We start from the raw sequence: 14734 nt of genomic DNA on the forward strand, positions 1-14734 counted from the left end.
GAAAGGATGATTGAGGCTGTGAAAGTGTTCCTGGAGAAAATGTGGCATGCTAAGTGTAGGAACTAAGGGTGTGGTAGATGCTGTCTGTCTTTCTGTTTGTTGTTCTTTCCCCTACAAGAGTGCTGATGCAAAGGCCTGGCTCAGAAGGAATCCTGAGCCACCTGTGGAATCAAGAATCAAGATCAGGGACCATCATTACTACCTTCAGAAAGGATTTAAATATATTCATGCGCTCTGTTGATATGCATGAAATAAAAGAGAAACAAGCAACCATAAAAGTCACACTAGTGAAAAATAACAGTAACAATGAGAAAATATATGTACTTTTAGATCAGGTTCATCTGCAGGAGGAAATGGTGGAGGATAAATTATCATGGGGACAAATAGGAAGGAAAAATTAAAATAAAGAAGATAATATAATTCAAATAACAATCATGTAAAATTACTTTACAACATAGCCTAAAGGAAAGATGAGGCCTATAAATAGATTAATATCTTTATGGATTCATAAATAAAACATTATATATGTTTTTGAGAACAATAAGACTTTAGAACAAAAATATTAAGTGAAATTGTAAGCTAGAAGTTAACAAATTAGATGTTGTTATATTGAGATGAGGAGGGCAGGCACGGGGGAATACCATCCTCCCTCCCTATCAATAAGGAAAACCCAGGAAAACAATGTTCCCAGCTTTTGTTATGCCAATCACAAAAAAAAAAAAAAATCCTTGTCACAAGATGTTGTAGATTAAGTGGAAGCATGTAAGAGCTGATAACTCTATGTAATTCTGAAGAAATTTTGAGTTTAGTATTTGAATCCCAGATTTATCAATCAATCATGTTAGATTCTCTCAGTACATGGGACCATTTGTGAAAATGTTTAACAACCATTTAAGGGTAGAGATAGGTGTTAAACTTTTAGGGACAATGCAGAAAAGTTATTCCAAGTTATGTGGAAGAACTACTTAGTAATGTGATGCAGTACTTACCACAAGATTTCAACTCAAATGCTAATTGACCTTCATTGTCCGCAGGTATGTATGTCACACCCAGAGAATCTTGTATTTTTTGAAGATGGGTCATATGAAAATACTCATTGGTGTCTATTATAAAATAATTACTTGTTCATATGAAAATAACTGATTGTGAGTATTATAAAAGAATTATGTGAGATGCTAACCAACCCTTGTTGACCACAGAGAAGAATGTAAATTCCCTTTGCCAGTTAATTGTTATTATTTCAGGGGGAAAAATCAAAAATTTAGGATGTAAACAAACAGAGTGATAATCTATTAGACAAAACACCTGTAATGCACACACATTTGGATGCAACACCTACACAACTAGGATACTATTTACCAAAAATTAAGGTAATTCTCCTTGAGGCACACTCATATTAATCATTATAACTCATACATTTAAATTTTTCTCATGAACTGATTAGTGCATTCTCATTTTCCCAGTAAAGGGGTCCCACAAAGATACCACAATTAATATCAGTGTTTAAACTTGAGGCATATAATTATGAACCTGCCATTCAACTACTGAAGGATACTTATGGCAGGGAAGATAGAATTAGCTACCCAGTTTGCAGGGGCTTAACTATAACATTACCAGCCTCAAACAATTTATTTCCAAATATGAAAGTCTCTAGAAATCCTTAAATGCTCATGATATTAGAAATGATATGTGCTCAGTATTCTTCCTATATTACCTGCCAGTTTCCTTAAGAGAAAATATAAAAAAAAGAGCTGCAGGAACAAGTCTTGAATATAGAGGAGGTTTTAAATTGCTTAAGAAATTAGATATGCACTATAGAGTGTAGTCCACCCACGGCTGAGAAGGAAATTGAATATTACAATGTAAGCAGCTTTAGCATCGAGCAACAAAAAGAAGAAAAAAACTAAATCCCAGTGTAAGCTATGCTAGGGATAGTCATTCAAGGTTCAAATGCCATAAAAGACCCCAACAATTGAAACTGTCACGGGTACTTTGACCCTGGATGTGGCAACAAAGGCTGTACCAATCCCACCCTCACCAAATGTAAGTTTTGTGAAAAAACACTATTATGCCTTTTAGCTAAAACCTAAAACAACAAACAACAAACTGATACCAAGGCAAGGGAGACAATAACACTAGTTGTGACAACTCCCAAGGAGAAGACCATATTACTTACCCTAATGTTACCCGTAATAGGAACGGGAGGTAAAATAATAAAATTAGGGGGGGCTCTCCTCGACTAGTATTTACAGAAGATCTTTGTGCTCCAGTCCCCTTTGTCACTGATAAAGCATAAAATAACTGGCAAGGAAAAATTAAAATTACAGGGATTGACAGGTAGCAGAACAAGTCAGGAATATAACATAGCTTCTGTATCTTATAAATATAAAGGGAAGGAATACTCCTTAAAGCTTGTAGTAGTAAATCAAATGCCTCAACAAGTAGCTCATAGAGGACTAAGTAAAAATCTAGCTAGATTGGAGAGACTAGGTTGCATGTTAACTGATCCCAACACCATAAAAGATAAAATTTCTAATCCTTACTACAATTTAGTCAATCCTGGTTATGAAAGGGAGGGTACAATAGTTCTGTTACCCACCATATGTGGATATGCCCTGAGTGGCACATATAAAAATAAGGATAACAATCATGCTCAGGTGGAGGTAATCTCATTGCTAAAACTAGCAATTAGCCCAGTAGAAGAGAAATTCAGTAACCCAGATTATTGACCACGTCAGACAAATTTTGATAAACTCTGGGAATCAGACCGTATTGGGATGTTATCTAATAAAAATAACCCAAGAAACTGAGGATACCATCAAGCTATATGGAAAATCCATAACATATGATAATAAACAAAATAATAAATACCGTGTCTGTCTGCCCTGGAGGGAAAACAAGGTCCAATAACCAAGAAATTTCAGCTTAGCACTAGGTAGGTTAAGAAGCTTTCAAAACATCTTTATTAAAAACCAGATTATTTTAACCAGTATTCTAAGGTGATTGTTGATTAGATAAACAGGGATTTCATAGAGAGAGTGGATCCATATAATGATAACCACCATGGTATTCACTATTTACTACATCATGGGTTAAGAAGTAAGAATATTTTATGGTTGTTGTTATGATCACACAACACATAAGAAATAATAGATATAATAAATAACAATACAACTTATAACTTTACTTTTACAAAAAAAAAAAAAAAATATAATGAAAAGATAACGAACCCATACAGCTTATAAACTAAACCAACACCAAGACCTAACATACAAAATAACTGCTAAAGATCCTACCTAAGGGAGAGAGAAAAAGGGTGGAGGACTGAAGCTAATCTTTTCGGAATCAATACATTACATGAATTTGAGTTAAACAGTTGAGATGAACATCTGGTGATGTTCACTTGATCAGCCCAGAGGAGTCCACTTTTGTCTAACCACCAGGGTAAGGGTGACACAGCAGGTCGAGGGTGGTGGAGAGAGAGAGAGCTTGGTGTGAACCGCCCACTCCTTGACTGGGCAACTCTGCCATTGCCTCAGAACAGGACCTCTTGGAGCCTCACAACTAAATGAGCAGGATCAAGACAGATGACATGGCATGATAACTGGCCAGGGCTTGGCCTGAGGGTAGCAACCAGCGGGATAGGGGGAGTGGTCATAACATCTCCCCGTGGGCAAAGACCGATGACTGGGGAAGAAACTCACATCAGGTGTAGGTATCTTAGGGCCTGGAGGCTGAGGGGTCTGAGAGAGGGAGTTTGCTAGGATGTTGTCAACTCTCTGGATGTGTTGGATCCTAAGCCTGAAGGACTGTAGGTAGAGGGCCCAGCAGAGGTTCGCTGGTTCTTTAGCTTGGAGCGGTCTATGAATGTGAGAGGGTTATGGTCAGAGTACACTTGTATGATGTCAGGATGGTGGAGCAGGCAATACTTAAACTTTTGGAGGGCAAATACGAGGGCAAGCCCTTCCTTTTCATTGGTGGGGTAGGACGCCTGGTGTGGTTTGAGATTGGTGGAGTGGTAAGCAACAGGATGTAGGATGCCACTAGAGGGGTTCGGCTGTAATAGGCACATACCCATCCCCACTCTGCTGGCATCGATTTGTAGGTGGAAAGGCCGGGTGTAGACAGGGCCTCTCAACACTTGAGATAGGTGAAGCCCTGCTGGCATTCCTGGGTCCATTGGAATGTTTGCTTGGTGCTCTTCAATGCAGTTAGGGGTGCAGCTATGGCAGAGTTGGGGCCTGTCACCCACTGTGTAGCCCAGTTATGTGACAGTACTTCTGGTAAACCAAGACTTGGCCACATTCAGGGACTGGCCAGCTTGACTCAGGTGTGTGAAGAGAAGGTGCAGATGCTGGAGGTGCTTCTCCCAGGTGTTCATGGCAACCACCAAATCATCAATGTAGGCAGCAGTTCTGGCCAACCCATGGGTGACGTGGTTGACAACTCTTCTCTGGAATGTTGCTGAGGCACTGACCAATACGAAGCTGAGAACATTATAGGGGAAGAGGCCTTGGGGCATGATGAATGAGCAAATCTCCTTCTCCCTGTCAACAACAAAGGTCTAAGGTTGTAATGTATTTTGACACACTAATCCTACCTATCAGGTCCTCTACCAACAGTAAGGGGAATGAGTCAAGGACAGTGAGGCTATTTACTTTTTTGAAGTCAGTGCAGAACTGATATGAACTATCTGTTTTGGGTACAAGAATACAGGATGAAGGCCAAAGTGAGATACTTGGTTCAGCTAAACCATTCTTCAGAAGATATTGGACCTCTCACTCCATTATTTTTGCTTTGAGAGGGTTGACTCTGTACAGTGCCTGTCTGATAGGTTTTACATTTTCATCAATGAGTGAATCAATGTCATGTTTTAATAGGGTACAAGCACCAGGCTTGTTGGTGACAAGGGGCAGGAATTCAAGTATGAGGGAGGCTATTTCCTCCTGTTTTTCTGATGCCAGATAAGGGTCTTTTTTTTTGGAGAATTTCACTGTTAGGTAGATTACCTTGAGGAATGGGAAGCTCTACACTTTGTTCTCCTAACGTGACTAGGCCAGTATTTCTCGATTTGTTTTCCTTCACATTAATGTGCATTACACCCTGCTTTTCTGACATCCCCTAATGCTCTTTCATTATATGGTTTTTGGAAACTTACATGGAACAGTTGGTTGTCCTAACGTCTATCAGGTGTCTGGATGACATAATTTGTGGGAGAGATTTTTTTGGTAATGATATAAGGTCCTGAATATTTGCTTTTGTGTGGAGCTCCATGGAAGGGGAAGAAGACTAACACTTTGTCACCTAGTAAGAACAATTGTATGACCACCTTTTTCTGTTGCTCCTTCATATATGCATGTGATTTGCCAAGGTATTCTATGGCAAGATGTGGAAAGTTTATCCAGTTAAGTGTCAATGTACTGACCCAAGGTGACATTTGGGACAGGTGTAGGCTGGAACCACTGCTCTTTGAGTACTTTCAGGGGGCCTCTCACCTCCCAACTAAATAATAGCACGAAAGGGGAAAAACCCACACTCTCCTGGGGGACTTTCTTTGACAGTAAATAACGACCAATTTTTCATCCCAATCCCTGCTGCCCTCCAAACAATACTTCTTTAACATTGACTTAAGCATCTGATGGAGACATTCCAAAGTGCCTTGTAATTGTGGTCTGTAAGCAGAGGAAGCTACATCATGCACATTCAATTCCTTGATTTGTTGGAATAAGTGGCTGGTGAAATTTGTCCCTCTGTCAGTCTGTACAATACTAGGGATTACTATGGTGATAAAAAAAAATGTAACAGGTACTTGACAACTGACTTGACTGAAATCTGCTTAATGTAGATAGCTTTGGGATAATGAGAGGCGGGATCTAAGATGGTTAGGAAGTACTCATTTCCTTGCTTTGTTCTATGCAGGGAATCAATAATCTACAATTACTTTGTCAAAAGGCTCTAAAGTTACAAGAGTTGGGGTGATGGGAGCAGAAGGGATAACTTGATTGGGATTGCCCACCACCTGACAAATATGACAAGATTTGACAAACTCCTTTACATTCTTGCTGAGGCCAGGCCAAAAGAAGTGATTATATAGCTTGGCACAGGTCTTTCTAATACCTAAATGGCCTGCCTGCCCATCATGTGCCAGTCTAATTATGGCCTGATGTGCAAATTGTGGTACCATGACCTAATGTGTGCCAGCCCATGTATCTGAGCTAGGGAGAAGGGAGGGTGTCTAAACACTCTATCTCCACAGGACTTCATCTTCATAATAGAAGTGGGAAGTTTTGGTGGAATGGTTGTCTGTGGCTGTAATGAGGTCTTGTCTGGTAATTACGCTACCATATATATTTTTCAATGGGAATGGAGGGAGGAAGAGGTTTAGTGAGAGCTGACTGGGCCCTGGTGATGGCACAGATATGGGAGGGGGCAACTGAGGGGGACACCAAGTTTTTTTTTTTTTTTTTCAATATCCCGTGGGTGCTATATAAATAGATGCTCATTTGTGTAATGATTGCATCAGCCCAGAAAATCAACCCTTTTAAATATTCGGCAAGTAAAAAATCATATTGTATGTTTACTGTGAGTTTATTATTCAATTGGGGAAGTTGATCACCACATAATAACTTTTCTAGTGATTAACAATTAACATTTCATCTGACCAGGCGGGAAAGCAGGTATTAATTACTCCACAAAAGAACGATTAAAAAAAATAACCACAAGAATGACTTATGTCTCTGCAACTAAATTTTTCTATTTTCCTTAATTGATTTCACTAATGGAAATATAGATCCCAATGTTGTATAGCAAAGGAGAGGAGAAATAGAAATAAATGCTATTAAGTACGCTGGCAAGCCAGACAACTGAGGGGGACACCGTGAGTTAGCTGCTGCAGGGCAGAGACAAAGATGCGGTTCACACCATCCCATACCGTCACCCCTGTCCCAGTCTGTGACATCATAAACATAATGGCCGTCCACTTTGGAGAGGAGCTCCATCACAGGGCGACAGTATGATGTCAGTCTGTCAATCATCAGTCCCGCACATGCACCAAAACAAGATGGACCACAAGGATCTCCTCATTATAGTTGCTCTCTTATTATTTGATGATTCAGAACTGGAAGACCGCCAAGTTAGGCCAGCAAGGTGGAGGAGGAGACGGACAGTATGGGCACAGCAGCTACTGCTGGAGAGGCTGCTATGAGAAGAGGCAGAGATGAGGCCTGATTGAAATAACTACCATGGAGTCTACATACTAGTTGGTCCTCACTGCATGTGCTTGAATGTTGTGTGTTTACCACAAGATCAGCTGCACTTAGGGTGTATGGTGAGCGGTGTGCTGCTTTTCCAGATTCATCAAACAATAGTCTTAACCTCACAATTTAGAAAAATATATTTACACATTTTCTATAATAATATGATCTTATTTCTTTTCTCTGTGAACAAAAATTGATATTTCACATTTTCATGATATCAAGGATATCCAATACCATTGATAATGCTGAACACTGCCGCCGTCCCTCCGCCAAAAGATGAATTTATATTTCATCTTCAGACGGCGAGATGGCTGTAAGTGCAGAGGATCCGGTTTCCATCTAGCTCACCGTTTGTGACGTCACAGACGAGGACGAGGGTGACAGTGACAGGCTGGTGTAAACCGCACCAAAGCCCCTATGCTTTGCACAGCGCCATGCTCACTGCTTCTCTCCTTTGTTACAGTTTGTCTTGAATTTAGAGTTGTAGTGTTGTAGTGTAGTGTATATATATATATATATATATATATATATATATATATATATATATATATATATATATATATATATATATATATATATATATATATATATATATATATATATATATATATATATATATATATATATATATATATATATATATATATATATATGTAAGAAGTTGAAGTGGGCGCGCCTGCGAGAGGCTCACAGACTAGTCAGCGAGTCTCGCCAAAACGAGTCTTAAGGCCCTGAAGGTTTGTTGTGGGATTTTTGGCGGGAGAGGCGAGCGAGAGAGAGAGACAGGGTGCAGAGTAGTGGTGGATTTGCCATTTGATTTGCAGGAGTTTGGTCTTGGCAGTGTGCTGTGGGACGTCAGTGAGGTGGCACCGTAGCAGATACTGTGAACTAAGGAGGCTGCAGTGAGGAACTTGCTGTCCCTGGCTGCTATGATGTTAGTACCGCCGTGCATGGAGGAAGAGCTGCAGTACTTCAGGGTAGTGGTAGTGGTGTACCTTCAGCGCGTTGGGTCGGTGTGCGGTTGGGCCTATAGGGTGTGAGGGTCCTGGGTGTACTGGTTAGGGTGGGACAGTGTCAGTGGCATATAACATTTCTTGTGTTGGTGCGTTGAAGTGTTTGTTTCTCCTGTTTATTTGTATGTGAATTTACCCATTTTCTCATTGGATCAGGTATTTTGGAGTGCCAGCAGTGTGGCCTCTAAGAGTGTTAAGCACTCATATTTTATTTGTGTTTTCTTTATTATGTACTCATTTGTGTTTTCTTTATTATGTACTCAACCATTAAATTTTAAAATTGTGGCCCGGGTTTCTGTGAACCTAAGCAGGAGGTTTAAATTAATCAGTGGGTTCTTGTGGTGAGTGCTTGGTGAGCCTAATTAAGGTAGGTTAACTGTGCCCTAGCTTTGCACTCATTACAATTGGTAGCAGAGCGTAGTTTTATGCCCTTTTGGGGAAATTGTTTCAAACTCCTGCTTGGGTCCAGTGCTTTTGGCAAAATCCACTTAAGTGTTAGTGTGGCACTACTCCTGTACAATGGAGGATTTGTTGTGTTTGGGTGATGTTGATGGCCAAGGTGTAGCTGGGGTTAAAGTTGAGTGTAAGGAGGAGAGCAGGGAGGTGGAAGTTACCCCAGAGGTAGTTGATAACTTAATCAGTACCAATGCTCAGTTATCCCAAGCAGTGGCACAACTGTGTAATAAGTTTGACCAAATGGGGCACATGCAAAACATGGTGTGGTCACGTCCTGTCCCCACTATTGGAAAATTCTCTGGAAGGGTACGGAGGGCCAGTGAGTTGGATGACTGGGTAGAAGATGCCACAGAGAAAATAAAGCAGCTGGGATTACAGGGCTCTGAGGGAGTGTCATACCTGTGTGGGTTCTTGGAAGGCCCAGCCCGTCGAAGGGTCCACAACAGTACTGTGAAGACTGTGTCTGACCTTTTTGATTGTTTGAGGTCTGCTTTTGGACCAGAACTGAATTATACAGACTTAGAAAAACAGCTGCATGCTCGGGTTCAACAGCCGGGTGAAGGAGTGTGGGAATTTGCTGATTCTCTGGGTGTTATTGTGGATAAAATGTACAAATTGAGAGACAAGGGAGATAAAGAACGGCAATGGCTGTTAACTACATGGTTCTGTAGGAATTTGAGAGACAGAAAAGTAGGAGTGAAGTTAGGAAAATGGTGGGAAAAGCACCAGCCTGTGAAGTGGGAGGACATGGTTCAGCGAGCAGCAGACCAAGTGAGTGAGGCTGAGCGGATTGTGAAGGAAGAAGCAGAGTTAGTGAGTGGGAAAAAGCCAGAGAGAGTTGTGAGGAGTACCCTTTCTTCACCATCTTGCTCCTTGTGTGGACAACATGGACCCTTGGGATATCAGTGTGAACGGTTCAAGGAGTTGGTGTCCAAGACAGCGGGAAACGGGAGTCCTTGAGAACAAGGGGCCAGCTCTCAAGGCCTGACGACAGGGCCTCCACTACAGCTCAGATAAGGAGTGTGACTAATGTGACCGAGGAACGGAATGATGTAAAAAGAGGGAAAGTTAAGTTGTTTGGAAAGACTCTGAGGATAGATGCGTTGGTGAATGGTATACCTGTAAGTGCTATGGCTGATTCTGGTGCTGAAGTCAGTCTGGTGACAGAGGAATGGTACAAACAGCACCTCCTCCCCAAGCAAGCTGTGATCTATGGGATGGACATTCGGATTACAGATGCAAATGGGAGGGAAATTCCCTGTTTGGGTTATGTGAAGGTGAATGTGGAAATTGAGGGAAAAAGTGTTAAAGACTGTGGACTTTTTGTGAAAGGTGGTGGTGGGGAGAGTGGTGTGGTGCAGGGCACTACATTGCCAGTGTTGTTTGGGATGAATGTGTTGAAGGGAGCCATGCACCTGGGGCTAACTGAGAAGTGGGGCAGGTGTGTCCGTGCCATTGAGGCAAAATTGAGGGTGACACAACAGCCTCTGGGGTTTGCTGTAATTCAGCAGCAACAGGATTTAGTAATCCCGGCTGGTACCAGAAGAATAATGAGAGTGTTTGTGGAAAGTTTACAGGAAGTAGATGTAGATAGTGTGGTGTTGGAGCCCTTAGTGCCTGGCGAGGGCTACTGGGTGCCTGAAGGTTTGTGTATATTTCCCAGTTATACCAGAGTGGTTAAGGGTGAAGGATGGCTGTCAGTGGGTAACCTGGGACAAGCAGATGTGCAATTCAGGCCACAGTGGAAGGTAGCCAAAGTTTCTCATGGAAGGGAGGTTACTGTGGGAAGAGCTCACACACACACAGTAGCTCAGACTGCACCTCCTTCAGTGGTTAAGGAGTTCAGGGACATACTAGGGGTGCAGGTGGATGAGAGTCAGCTTGATTCAGCACAGTTGGAGAGACTGGATGGATTGATCCATGAGTACGGAGATGTGTTTGCTGAAAACGAGCAGGATTTGGGATGTGCTACTGGAGTGGAGCATGAAATTCACCTCAATAGTGCAGTGCCCATTCGCCTTCCATACAGACATATTCCTCCCCCATGTATCACTCAGGTTAAAGCTCATGTAAAGGGACTGTTGGAACAGGGAGTGATAGAGGAGAGTGTGAGCCCATATGCAGCCCCAATAGTGATGGTGAGGAAGAAAGATGGTTCGCTGCGACTTTGTGTTGATTATCGAAGGCTGAACGAGGTGACAGTGAAAGATGCCTTCCCATTACCAAGGGTACAAGACACACTAGATGCATTAGCCGGGGCACAGTATTTTTCTTCTTTTGATTTAGCTGCAGGTTATCATCAGATTCTTGTGCGGGCAGAAGACCGGCCCAAGACTGCTTTTGTAACACCATTTGGCCATTATCAATATGTGCGCTGTCCTATGGGGTTATCCAATAGCCCAGCAACATTCCAAAGGTTTATGGAGTATGTGTTTAGCGATCAGGTTTTTGTGACTCTTTTGGTGTATCTGGATGATTTGTTGGTGTTTGCTCGGAGTGTGGATGAGCATCTGGATAGACTGGAGGGAATGTTGAAGCTTTTGAGGAAACATGGGCTGAAGTTGAAACCTTCCAAATGCCACATACTAAAGCCCCAGGTTAGGTACCTTGGATTTATCATTTCTAAGGAGGGAATTAATACAGACCCAGAGAAAATACGGGCTGTACAGGAGTGGCCAGTTCCGCGCACTGTTAGGGAGGTCAGGGCATTTGTCGCATTCTGCTCCTTTTACAGAAGGTTTGTGAAAAATTTTGCGAAGGTGGCTGCTCCGTTGCATGCTTTGATGAGTGGTGATTCTAAGGCAGCAGTGAGTGATTATTGGGGGAAGGATGAGGCCAGAGCATTTGCCTTGTTGAAAGAGAAGTTAAGTCAGGCTCCAGTGTTGAAAAGTGCAGATTACAGCAAGCAGTTTGTGGTGGAGACAGATGCTAGCTTTGAAGGACTGGGAGCAGTTTTATCTCAGGAGCATGATGGGAGGTTGCATCCGGTGGCTTTTGCAAGTAGAGGTCTCAGAAAGTCAGAGCGGAACATGAACAATTACAGCTCTAGGAAGTGGGAGCTGTTGGCTCTGAAGTGGGCAGTGACAGAGCAGTTTAAGCACTATCTGGTGGGTGGACATTTTATAGTGCTGACGGATAATAATCCATTGGCACATTTGAACTCTGCCAAGCTTGGGGCAGTGGAGAGTAGGTGGCTGGGTGACTTTGGAAGGTTTGATTTTGAGGTGAAATACCGGCCAGGGAAGGAGAATGGTAACGCGGATGGATTGTCGAGGAGGCCCCAGGAATTGATTGAGGGAGGGGAGGAAGAGAAGGAGATATGGGAAACCAGTCCTAACACCTCGGTGAAAGGGGTGGCTGTGATGCAGGTATGGCGTGGTGCCAGTAAGGAGCAGCTTAGGGATATGCAACAGTCTTGTCTAGTTGTAGGGAAGTTGTGGAGACAAATGATTGGTAGAGTGAGGCCAGCAGAACTAAGGCAGTTGCTACAAGTAGAGGAGTTTAGGCAATGGTGGAGAGTGAGAGGGTCCCTCATTATGAGGCATGGGGTGATCTACTGGCGTGGAAGGGAGACAGATTCTAGGAAGTGGAAAGTGGTGTTGCCAGTGAATCAGAGACAAGAAGTGCTTAAAGCCACTCATGATCAGTGGGGTCATCAAGGGGTTGCTAGAACAACGTCACTAGTGAAGGATAGGTTTGCTTGGCCAGGACTACATGAAGACATCAAATTGTATGTGGCAAAGTGCAAAGTCTGTGTCATGGGGAAGGAGGAGGGTGTGCGGGCCAAGACTAAGTTGGGTACGTTGGAAGCCAACCGCCCCTGGGAAGTGTTGGCTGTTGACTTCACTTTGCTGGATCCGGCCAGGGATGGCAAGGAAAATGTATTGGTGGTGACGGATGTGTTTAGCAAGTTTGCCCTGGCCTTTCCTACTAAAAACCAAAAGGCAAGCACAGTAGCCAAGATCTTGGTGGAGGAGATTTTTCACCGTTTTGGTTGCCCAGAAAGGGTACATAGTGACCAGGGTAGGAATTTTGAGGGAAAGTTAGTGCAGGAACTATGCAAGTATTACCATGTAGCCAAGTCTCGTACCACCCCGTATCACCCTCAAGGAAATGGGATCTGTGAGAGGTTTAACCGCACCTTACATGGGATGTTAGTTACCCTTGGTCAGGAACAGCGGGACCATTGGCCTAGGCACTTGTCAAGCCTCACTGCCATCTATAATACCACACCCCATGCTGTCACTGGTTTTTCACCCCATTATTTGTTGTTTGGTGTGGAGCCCCATTTACCTTTGGATAGGTTCTGTGAGGAAACTGATAGTGAGCCTACTAACCATAGCATGTGGATTAGGAAGCTCAGAGAGACACAGGAGGCTGCTTGGAAAGCAGCTAAGTTGAACATCAAGAGTTACCACAATACCAATAGGTGGAAGCGTCAGGAGCAAGGAAAAGCAGAGCCATTGAGGGTGGGACAAAGAGTGTTGCTAAGGGACAATGCAGTACTAGGTAGGAGGAAGATTCAGCCTAAGTTTGCAGCTGAGGTGTGGGAAGTTGAGGAGGTGTTGGATGGGGTGAGTGGGGTGTATAGGGTCAGACCAGAAGGTGAGTCCGGCTGTAGTAAGGTGTTACATCGCAGTAACTTGCGTCCTTGGAATGGTAGTGAGGGCCATGCAGGGACAAGTAATGAAGTGCCAGCAGGGAAAAGTAATGAAGTGCCAGCAGGGAAAAGTAATGAAGGGCCACCAGAGGAGGAAGAAGTAGAAATGCCAGATATGACAGAAGTGTTAAAGCGCTTTGGGTTTCCAGAACCGGACTCAGAGGAACAAGTGGACTCAGTGGTTGAGCAGGAGGGAGAGGATGCCCTAGGGCCTGGTGAAGAGCCAGATGAACAGAGTGGTGAAGGCTCAGAGCAGGTTAAAGGGGTTCAGGCCCCTCCACTCAGGAGGTCTAGTAGGATTGCTGAAAGGGGTGCAACGGGTTCGTCTTGTGTTGGCTGTGGGGATTGTGCATGAGGGCATGCACAAAGTTCAGGGGGGGTGAGTGTAAGAAGTTGAAGTGGGCGCGCCTGCAAGAGGCTCACAGACTAGTCAGCGAGTCTCGCCAAAACGAGTCTTAAGGCCCTGAAGGTTTGTTGTGGGATTTTTGGCGGGAGAGGCGAGCGAGAGAGAGACAGGGTGCAGAGTAGTGGTGGATTTGCCATTTGATTTGCAGGAGTTTGGTCTTGGCAGTGTGCTGTGGGATGTCAGTGAGGTGGCACCGTAGCAGATACTGTGAACTAAGGAGGCTGCAGTGAGGAACTTGCTGTCCCTGGCTGCTATGATGTTAGTACCGCCGTGCATGGAGGAAGAGCTGCAGTACTTCAGGGTAGTGGTAGTGGTGTACCTTCAGCGCGTTGGGTCGGTGTGCGGTTGGGCCTATAGGGTGTGAGGGTCCTGGGTGTACTGGTTAGGGTGGGACAGTGTCAGTGGCATATAACATTTCTTGTGTTGGTGCGTTGAAGTGTTTGTTTCTCCTGTTTATTTGTATGTGAATTTACCCATTTTCTCATGGGATCAGGTATTTTGGAGTGCCAGCAGTGTGGCCTCTAAGAGTGTTAAGCACTCATATTTTATTTGTGTTTTCTTTATTATGTACTCATTTGTGTTTTCTTTATTATGTACTCAACCATTAAATTTTAAAATTGTGGCCCGGGTTTCTGTGAACCTAAGCAGGAGGTTTAAATTAATCAGTGGGTTCTTGTGGTGAGTGCTTGGTGAGCCTAATTAAGGTAGGTTAACTGTGCCCTAGCTTTGCACTCATTACATATATATATATATATATATATATATATATATATATATATATATATATATATATATATATATATATATATATATATATATATATATATATATATATATATATATATATATATATATATATATATCATTTTTTTTATTTTTTTTATTTTTTTTATTTTTTTTTGCGCAGGGGGGTAGGGGGATGGCGTTGGTAGCACTGTGCTGC

At 43.0% G+C, this 14734-nt stretch overlaps 1 long non-coding RNA gene across 1 annotated transcript; it reads right to left on the minus strand.

Annotated features, from left to right (window-relative positions):
• Nucleotides 1–403: 403 nt before the first annotated feature.
• Nucleotides 404–7741, minus strand: LOC135107263 (uncharacterized). Its single transcript, XR_010271671.1, has 2 exons — nucleotides 7605–7741; nucleotides 404–4547 (listed from the first exon to the last, which is right to left on the minus strand). It is a non-coding gene; the product is annotated as an uncharacterized LOC135107263 (long non-coding RNA).
• Between the last annotated feature and the right edge of the window lie 6993 nt (nucleotides 7742–14734).

Source organism: Scylla paramamosain, chromosome 15 (genome assembly GCF_035594125.1).
Source record: "Scylla paramamosain isolate STU-SP2022 chromosome 15, ASM3559412v1, whole genome shotgun sequence".
Lineage (NCBI taxonomy): Eukaryota > Metazoa > Arthropoda > Malacostraca > Decapoda > Portunidae > Scylla > Scylla paramamosain.